The sequence below is a fragment of the Macaca fascicularis genome, chromosome 19 (assembly GCF_037993035.2).
Source record: "Macaca fascicularis isolate 582-1 chromosome 19, T2T-MFA8v1.1".
NCBI classification, from domain to species: Eukaryota; Metazoa; Chordata; class Mammalia; order Primates; family Cercopithecidae; genus Macaca; species Macaca fascicularis.
This window is the reverse complement of record NC_088393.1, coordinates 12,584,062-12,594,147: the sequence shown is the minus strand read 5'-3', so window position 1 is coordinate 12,594,147 and position 10,086 is coordinate 12,584,062. Positions and strand designations below refer to the sequence as shown.

General features: G+C 47.6%; 1 long non-coding RNA gene across 1 annotated transcript; it reads right to left on the bottom strand.

Annotated features, from left to right (window-relative positions):
* Positions 1-8,426: 8,426 nt before the first annotated feature.
* On the bottom strand, positions 8,427-10,077 carry LOC141409207 (uncharacterized). Its single transcript, XR_012428439.1, has 2 exons — positions 9,286-10,077; positions 8,427-8,870 (listed from the first exon to the last, which is right to left on the bottom strand). It is a non-coding gene; the product is annotated as an uncharacterized lncRNA (long non-coding RNA).
* Positions 10,078-10,086: the final 9 nt, after the last annotated feature.

The window sequence follows — 10,086 nt, the reverse complement described above, 5'->3', positions numbered from 1 at the left end:
GTGCGCCGGAGTCTCCTTCCCAAGAAAAACGGTTGTCAGGGTCCCGCCCCGGCGCTCCTGATTGGACCGTGCGCCCCGCCTCGCCCTCTGAGCCCTGAGTGACAGCAGAAGCCCGGGATAATGGGGCCCTGCGGCGCCAGACTGGTTCTATTCACTTCCTTTTTAAGGCCCATCTCCCTCCTTGTGCCCTGATCCTTGGATATTTGCATTTCCGCCAAACTTTCCTGAACTTCATTTATATATATATATGATTGATTGGTTGATTGATTAACTGAAAGGGGTCTCGCTTTTCTCGCCCAGACTGAAGGTGTAATGGCGTGACCTCGGCTCACTGCAACCTCTGCCTCCCGGGTTCAAGCGATTCTCCCGCCTCAGCCTCCTGAGTAGCTGGGATTACAGGCACCTGCCACCACGCCCAGCTAATTTTTGTTATTTTTAGTAGAGACAGGATTTCACCATGTTAGTCAGGTTGGTCTCGAGCTCCTGACCTCAGGTGATCCGCCCGCCTCGGACTCCCAAAGTGCTGGGATTACGTGAGCCACCGCGCCTGGCCTTTTTCCTGAACTTTAGAAAGGGCACTGGGCCGGGCGCGGTGGCTCAAGCCTGTAATCCCAGCACTTTGGGAGGCCGAGGCGGGCGGATCACGAGGTCAGGAGATCGAGACCATCCTGGCTAACACGGTGAAACCCCGTCTCTATTAAGAAATACAAAAAAAAAAACTAGCCGGGCGAGGTGGCGGGCGCCTGTAGTCCCAGCTACTCGGGAGGCTGAGGCCGGAGAATGGCGGGAACCCGGGAGGCGGAGCTTGCAGTGAGCTGAGATCCGGCCACTGCACTCCAGCCTGGGTGACAGAGCGAGACTCCGTCTCAAAAAAAAAAAAAAAAAGAAATTAGCCGGGCGTGGTGGCGGGCGCCTGTAGTCCCAGCTACTCCGGAGGCTGAGGCAGGAGAATGGCGTGAACCCGGGAGGCGGAGCTTGCAGTGAGCCGAGATCGCGCCACTGCGCTCCAGTCTGGGCGACAGAGCCAGACTCCGTCTCAAAAAAAAAAAAAAAAAAAGAAAGGGCACTGACCTCTCCTTCACTCAATGGGCTTTCTCTGCTCCTTCCTCCTGCATCAGGTCACAGGTGTATGCAGGGGATTCCAGACTCAGTGTCTGATGGGGCGATCTGTTTGCCTCAGAGCAGGAGGGGAACCGAGACCAGGCCAGGCACGACTAGACCAGGAAAGAGAGACAGATGTCCTCCAGGGGCACAGGAATAGGGGATGAGGCATGGACAATGCTTCCTCACACATCTACCATCTCTCCTCACAGTATGGGAACACTCCCTCCTTCCAGAACTTCATTTTCTTTTCTTTTTTCCTTTTTTTTATTTTTTATTTTTTTGAGACGGAGTCTCTGTCCTCCAGGCTGGAGTGCAGTGGCGTGATCTCGGCTCACGGCAAGCTCCGCCTCCCGGAATCACGCCATTCTCCTGCCTCAGCCTCCCAAGTAGCTGGAACTACAGGCCCCCCGCCACCACGCCCGGCTAATTTTTTGTATTTTTAGTAGAGACGGGGTTTCACCGTGTTAGCCAGGATGGTCTCCATCTCCTGTCCTCGTGAGCCGCCCGCCTTGGCCTCCCAAAGTGTTGGGATTACAGGCGTGAGCCATCGCGCCCGGCCAGAACTTCATTTTCAACAGCAGGGAACTATCCCTTGGGGTCAGTTTAAACTTTTGACCTAAATAAACTGTCAACTTCATAAACCCTTTCTCCAGGTGATGTTTCAAACAATTCTCTCAAACTGACCTTCACAGATTTTCTTCCTATATACAAATTACAGCCTGACCCCAGTGACCCTATGCATGCCAAAACCAAAAACACTGCCCTCCAAATGGCCACAGGCTCCTGAGATCCAACCTCAGAAATGACAGAACACCTCCAACCCCCCCACCTGCCCCCTGTCCCCCACCCCAAATGCATCTGCACTTGGGTCTCCTGTGTTCCAGGGCTCTGCAGATTCTCAGAATCCACTCCTGGAGCTGCTCAGGAACACCCAAGGGAGCTCCATTTCCCTCCCTTTGCAGGCTCCAGGCTGGTCTTGGGCTCTCCTGCCCCTGCAGGTTATTCACCTGCTTCTTTCCCCCATTGATCACTTCCATGAGACCAACACCTACAATCCCACTGTGTGAATAAGACACCAGCAGAAACCCTGCTTTCCTCCTGTACGTACATATAAAGTGGGAGAGAAAAAAACTAAGATAATTTAACTGCATTAAAAGACTTCCAAATCGCGGTGGCAGCGGTGACTGAGGCACTAGCAGCCAGGGACACTAGAGATACCAGTGGGGCGGGACTGGGCTGGGAATGGGTTAGGGAAGGGGCTGCAGGGACAGATAGCTGCCTGGGCCCAGCAGCAGTGCAGCCATACAGCCTAAGGCACCTGAGGAGCAGAGCTGGGGGCTTCTGGGACAGGACTGTGGGGAAGAAAAAAGAGGCAGGCTTGATGGAGCCTGGAGCTGTGGGAGCTGATGCAGACTTATGATAGCTGATACTATCATAAATAAGTCCCATTGAGATGTGAGAACTTGGATTCCTTGGCAATTTATGAAGAGGAAGACTGATGACAAAGAAGTCATTGATGAAGAGGAGGATGAGGATCATTGACATGCTTGTCCTACTATGCAAACAAAAGGGGAAAGAAAGCGCAACTACTTCTCCAACATGCGGTGAAAGGATGCGGGGGACTCTCATTGTCAGGTAATATACTGCTGCAGAACTCTTAGAGGTTGCAAAACCCTTCAATAAATACCTGGAAGGCCCATTGCCATGGTTCACATATGTAATCCCAGAAGTTTGGGAGGCCAAGGGGAGCATATCGCTTGAAGCTGGGAGTTGGAGACAGCCTGACCAGAGAAAGGGGAGAGGATCATTTGAAGCTGGAGTTGGAGACCAGCCTGACCAGAGCAAGACCAACCTGGGCAAAAGAGCGAGACCCTGTCTCTATAAAAAAACAAAACAAACAAATAAACAAACAACAAACAAAAAGAAGGTCAGGCGCGGTGGCTCATGCCTGTAATCACAACACTTTGAGAGGCCGAGGCAGGCGGATCACCTGAGGTCGGGAGTTCCAGACCAGCCTGACAAACATGGAGAAACCCTATCTCTAATAAAATACAAAATTAGCCAGGCATGGTGGCACATGCCTGTAATGCCAGCTACTTGGGAGGCTGAGGGAGGAGAATCACTTGAATCTGGGAGGCGGAGGTTGCTGTGAGCCAAGTTCGTGCCATTTCACTCCAGCCTGGGCAACATTTCACTCCATCTCAAAAAAAAAAAAAAAAAAAAAAAGACAGAGAGCGAAATTAGCCTGGTAAGGTGTCCTGTGGTACTCAAGCTCTTGAGTAGTCCCAAGCTACTCAAGAGGCTGCAGTGGGAGGATCACTTGAACCCAGTTGTCCAAGGCTGCAGAGAGCTATGATCAGGCCACTGTACTCCAGCCTGGGCCACAAAATGAAACCAAGCTGGGCATGGCTCACGCCTGTAATCCCAGCACTTTGGAAGGCTGAGGTGGATGGATCACGAGGTCAGGAGATTGAGACCATCCTGGCTAACATGGTGAAACCCCGTCTCTACTAAAAATACAAAAAATTCGCCAGGTGTGGTGGTAGGCGCCTGTAGTCCCAGCTACTCGGGAAGCTGAGGTAGTAGAACTGCTTGAACCTGGGAAGTGGAGGTTGCAGTGAGCCGAGATTGCACCTGGGCAACAGAGCGAGACTCCGTCTCAAAAAAAAAAAAAAAAAAAAGCCCAGGAGCCGTGGCTCATGCCGGTAATCCCAGCACTTTGGGAGGCCGAGGCAGATGAATCACCTGAGGTCAGGAGTTCAAGACTAGCCTGGCCAACATGGTGAAACCCCATCTCTACTAAAAATACAAAACATTAGCTGGACATGGTGGTGTGTATCTGTAATCCCAGCTACTCAGAAGGCTGAGGCAGAAGAATCACTTGAACCCAGGAGGCAGAGGTTACAGTGAGCTGAGATCGCACCATTGTACTCCAAGCTGGACAACAGAGTGAAACTCCACCTCAAAGAAAAGAAAAGAAAATAAATGAAACCATCCTACCTGGGGATTCCCCTGACCACTTGGATCATCAAATTGTGGGACACAGAGTGTGATGGTATTCCCTTATGGACTAGATCATTTTAGCCATAAGAGATGCTTGGCCTACTGAAGATGTACCAGAAGAGATGACTTCCTGGCAGTCAATGGAAGAGGCCCTGATAAATTTCATCAAATTAATCAATGATGGAGGGAAGGAGAAAATCAAAACAAACAAAGTGTGCTGCACATTCAGAATTAATGAGTAGGTCAGCTTGCTCTCTGATCTCTCCTCAAAGTCTTTTGTTTTTTAATTTTTTTATTTTTTACTTTTTATTTTTTTATTTTTTATTTATTTATTTTTTTTGAGACGGAGTCTCGCTCTGCCGCCCAGGTTGGAGTACAGTGGCCGGATCTCAGCTCACTGCAAGCTCTGCCTCCCAGGTTTACGCCATTCTCCTGCCTCAGTCTCCCGAGTAGCTGGGACTACAGGCGCCCGCCACCTCGCCCGGCTAGTTTTTTGTATTTTTAGTAGAGACGAGGTTTCACCGTGTTAACCAGGATGGTCTCGATCTCCTGACCTCGTGATTCGCCCGTCTCGGCCTCCCAAAGTGCTGGGATTACAGGCTTGAGCCACCGCGCCCGGCCTTGTTTTTTATTTTTTATTTATTTATTTATTTATTTATTTATTTATTTATTTTGAGACAGAGTCTCGCTCTGCCGCCCAGGCTGGAGTGCAGTGGCGTGATCTTGGCTCACTGCAAGCTCCGCCTCCCGGGTTCATGCCATACTCCTGCCTCAGCCTCCCGAGTAGCTGGGACTACAGGCGCCCGCCACCTCGCCCGGCTAGTTTTTTTTTTGTATTTTTTAGTAGAGACGGGGTTTCACTGTGTCAGCGAGGATGGTCTCGATCTCCTGACCTCGTGATCCGCCCGTCTCGGCCTCCCAAAGTGCTGGGATTACAGGCTTGAGCCACCGCGCCCGGCCTGTTTTTTATTTTTTAAAATGGAGATGGGATCTCAGTATGTTACCCAGAATAGTCTCAAACTCCTGGGATCAAGCAATTCACTCGTCTCAGACTCCCAAAGTGCTGGGATTACAGGTGTGAGCCACCATGCCTACCCCATTCATAGTTGTTTGATGCCTAGTGTCCTAGAATCCTGTAAACCCTAGATGATAATTCTCCTTAACCGCTCTATAGATAAAAACTTGAACATTAAAAAATGTTAATTTTTCCCTTTGAGATATTATTTCAGGTCCCGCATAACAGTGAAACTACTGACTTCAGTTGCTCTGAAGGACCCCAGTAGTAGCTGACTCACCAAAGGAGGTAGTTTTCACATCCTGATGATTTAATCCCCTGTACCTCAAACAATCAATAACCCCAATTTTTCAGCCTCTTGCATGCCACAGTCCCCTTAAAAATCCCAGCCTAGGGTGGGTCCAAGTGCAGTGATGCTTACAACTAATTGATCACAACCAGTTACAGATGTCTTTGTTTCTTCTCCACTCCCACTGCTTCAACTGATTAGCCCAATAAACAAAAAATCCAGCCCAGAACTTTTTGGGGAGTTGGATTTGAGGGCCCTTCCTATCTGCTTGCTGGGTCACCCCGTGATCATTAAACTCTTTCTGTGCTGCAAATCTTGCTGTCTCCGTGTATTGATCTGTTACTGCACAGTGTGCATATGAACCTGGTGATTCTGTAACACTGGGGCTTCTTGGAGGTTGAGGAAGGAGGCAAGCCATTGGCATTCCATGGGACCAGTAAAGCAGTTTGTACTGCCCAGATAAAAAAAGTGCTTCAGGGTGCATCAGAGGAATGGCATGGCCCTTTGCTATCTTTCTCGAGTCCTACAGTGGGACAAGATGTATATGATGTGGGAGAAGCACTGCAGATTTGGAGAAATTTAGAAACCCAGGAACAGGGTAAACTTGGTAATCCAAAAAGGGCTAACAAAGGGAAAAAAAATAAAATCAACAGAAAGAAAAGAGGAGCTAGGGAAAGGGACCAATAGGAGTCACCCATGAGCAAATGTGGCATAATTTGTTGGGGCCAGAAACACCCTGAAAAGAAATAGACAAACAACCTAAGACTTTATTAGTGCCCTTATGGTGGAAACTACAGCCTAAACTGCAGTTTCATCCCTTCCCTTCTGCCCCTATGGAAGAAGAGGAAGATGACTCAATCTTTCATTTTATTGTCCCACTCTACCAGGGGTGGATTCCACCATGGCTCAGAGATTAGGACTGGGGCAAGGTCAACTCCATGTTCAAGCAGTAGGGGGAAACCAGAGGTCCCATATCAAGTTCACCATTTCCTGTTGCCCCCCAAATAAAGAGAAGACTATTACCTTAGTAATAGTCTGTAATCCTATTACAGGGTGGAATGTACTTTCATCTCTGGAAACCCAGAAACAAATCCTGGTCAGTGGGCTGCCATTGATGGTTATGGAGGACAAACGACCCAGATAAAAAGGACTTTAATACATCTAGGTATTGGGGAAGCTCCCCAACCCATATATGGCATTTATTATCCCTATTTTAGAAAACATTTTAGGTATGGATATTCTGTTAGGAAAGACTTTGCAAACTTGAGTGGGAGAATTCAGCCTGAAGGTGCTGTAGTAAAGGCTGTTCTCAGGGTAGAGGCAAAATGGGAACCTGAATAGATTTCTGCTCCTAGGCAGGTTGTCAAATTTAAAGAGCACAAATTATTAGGCTGGGCTCGGTGACTCACACCTGTAATCCCAGCACTTTGGGATGCTGAGGCGGGTGGATCACCTGAAGTCAGGAGTTCAAGACCAGCCTGGCCAACATGGCAAAACCCCATCTCTACTAAAAATACAAAAATTAGCTGGGCGTGGTGGTGCATGTCTATAGTCCCAGGTACTCAGGAGGCTGATAGCTTGAACCCAGGAGGCGGAGATTGCAATGAGCCGAGATCACGCCACTGCACTCCAGTCTGGGCGACAGAGCAAGACTCCATCTCAAAAATAAGTAAATAAATAGTAAAAATTATTTTGGGCAGGGGGGCTGTGGAGGACATGATGAAATAAGTGCAACTAGGCTGGGCGTGGTAGCTCATGCCTGTAATCCCAGCACTTTGGGAGGCTGAGGTGGGTGGATCACAAGGTCAGGAGATCAAAACCATCCTGGCTAACACGGCGAAACCCTGTCTCTACTAAAAATACAAAAAAAATTAGCTGGGCATGGTGGCGGGCACCTGTAGTCCCAGCTACTCGGGAGGCTGAGGCAGGAGAATGGCGTGAACACGGGAGGCGGAGCTTGCAGTGAGCTGAGATTGCATCAGTGCACTCCAGCCTGAGCGACACAGCAAGACTCTGTCTCAAAAAAAAAAAAAAAAAAAAGAAAAAGAAATAACTGCAATTATTGAGGAACTGGTAAGTGGAACACATTATCCACCCAGCTCAAGCTCATTTAACAGTCTCTCTGGCCTGAACACAAACCAAACAGTACCTGGTGGATGACTGTTGATTATCAGGAATTGACCAAGGTAACCCCATCCATACATCCTGTAGCTCCCATTACTCAGGTAGCTGATCACATAGTGTCCGTGCTGGGGATGCATCACAGTGTTAGATTTAGCTGATGTTTTTTTCAGCATTCCTCTCTTTAATCACAAGACCAATTTGCTTTTACCCTGCCAGGCCGCTATTGGAATAAAAGGGTTCATGTTCAGCTCTCCACTTATTGGTCCTCCAAAATAAAGAGAAGACTGTCACATTAGTAGATGCTACAGTGGAATGTGTTTTAATCCATGGAAATCCAGAAAGACGCCCTGGTGAGTGGGCTGCCATTCAAGGGTTGCTCCAGGGTTATCTCCAAAGTCCTACAATTTGTCACAGAATGTTGGCTAGAGGCTTGTCTTCGTTCCCATTCCTGTCATCTTTCATGGTTTAAATATATATATTTTTGAAAACTTTTATTTCATTATTTATTATTTTATCTATCTAATTTAATTTGACAGGGTCTTGCTGTGTCACTCAGGCTGGAGTGCAGTGATGCAATCATACCTCACTACAGCCTTGAACGCCTGGGCTGAAGTGATTCTCACGCATCAGCCTCTTGTTGCTGGGACTACAGGCGTGAGCCATCTGACCTGGTCCTGGTTTCATTATATTGATGATATCATGTTAACCTCTGAAGACTGTAATGTGTTACAGGAAAGTCTTATACCATTGTGCGCTCATCTACAGGAATGGGGATGGGCAATCAATCCTCAGGAAATCCAGGGACCACAGCCCGCAGTGAAATTTTTAGGAGTGATATAGTCAGGTAAGACACATTGATTATCAGGCATAGTAATTGACAAAGTCCAACACTTTGCTAAAAATATCATTCAATTTACAAAATCTCATTTAGTTTATTATTTAAGCATAGATACCCATAACAAAGAGAGTGATGGCTATGCAAAATTATACTGGGATAAAGGAATAATAAACTGTCCTTAGGAAACCAAGTAATGTAGTCACATGATGTTTGATGCAGTTACATATAACAGGGCTTTTATAAAGAGCTTGTGCTTGCCTAACAATAGAGTATCACACAGAAGCCATAATTCCATCTTATTTACCAGTTACTTGTTCATGAGTGATATACTTCTCTTTCCATATAAACCTGAGTTGCTTGTTAGAGTGGTTGTCAAAAATTAAATTTAACCTTTTTTTTTTTTTTTAGACGGAGTCTTGCTGTGTCTCCCAGGCTAGAGTGCACTGGCACGATCTCAGCTCACTGCAACCTCTGCTTTCCAGGTTCAAGAGATTCTCCTGCCTCAGCCTCCCAAGTCGCTGGGATCACAGGCGCCCACCACCACGCCTGGCTAATTTTGTATCTTTAGTAGAGACAGGGTTTCACCATATTGGCCAGGCTGGTCTTGAACTCCTGACCTTGTGATCCTCCCGCTTTGGCCTTTTAGATCATTTGCCCATTGGATATGTCCTACCACGGTCAAAGTAATACAAGAAAGGTATATACAAAGACCAGGTGTGGTGGCTCACGCCAGTAATCCCAACACTTCATGAAACCCAGATGGGTGGATCACTTGAGGTCAGGAGTTCGAGACCAGCGTGGCCAACATGGTGAAACTCCATCTCTACTAAAAATACAAAAATTAGCCAGGTGTGGTGTTGGCCACCTGTATCCCAGCTACTTTGGAGGCTGAGGCAGGAGAATCACATGAACCTGGGAGGTGGAGGCTGCAGTGAACCGAGATCTCACCACTGCACTACAGCCTGGGCGAGAGAGCCAGACTCCGTCTCAAAAAAAAGAAAAAAATACATTAAAAATCCCTTTCAACACCACAATAAAAGTTAAATTTGGCTGTTTGAAGTGGCTCAAGCCTATAATCGTAGCACTGTGAGGCTGAGGGAGAATTCTGTGAGGCTAAAAGTTGAAGAACAGCCTGGAACCACAGTCAGATCACATCTCCACAGAAAAACTTTAAAAGTTGGCAGGACATGGTGGCTCACACCTATAATCCCAGTACTTTGGGAGGCTGATATGGTTGGATCACTTGAGGCCAGGAGTTTGAGACCATCCTGGCCAACATGGTGAAACCTCATCTCTACTAAAAATACAAAAATGAGCCAGGCATGGTGACAGGTTCCTGTAATCCCAGATACTTGGGAGGCTGAGGCAGGAGAATCGCTTGAACCTAGGAGGTGGAGACTGTAGACTCCATCTTAAAAAAAAAAAAGAAAAGTTACCTGGGCATGGTGGTGTATGATTGTAGTCCTACATATGCTAGAGGTTGAGGCGAGAGAATCACTTGAGTCCAAGAGTTAAGGATGCTGTGAGCTATGATCCCACCATTATACCCTGGCCTGAACAACAACCGTGTCTGGCCCAAAATCAGTAAATGTTTCCAAATAAAACATTGTGATACTGCAAAAAAAACTGGATGACAGGCTGGGCACGGTGGCTCATGCCAGTAATCCCAGTACTTTGGGAGGCTGAGACAGGTGGACTACCTGAGGTTGGGAG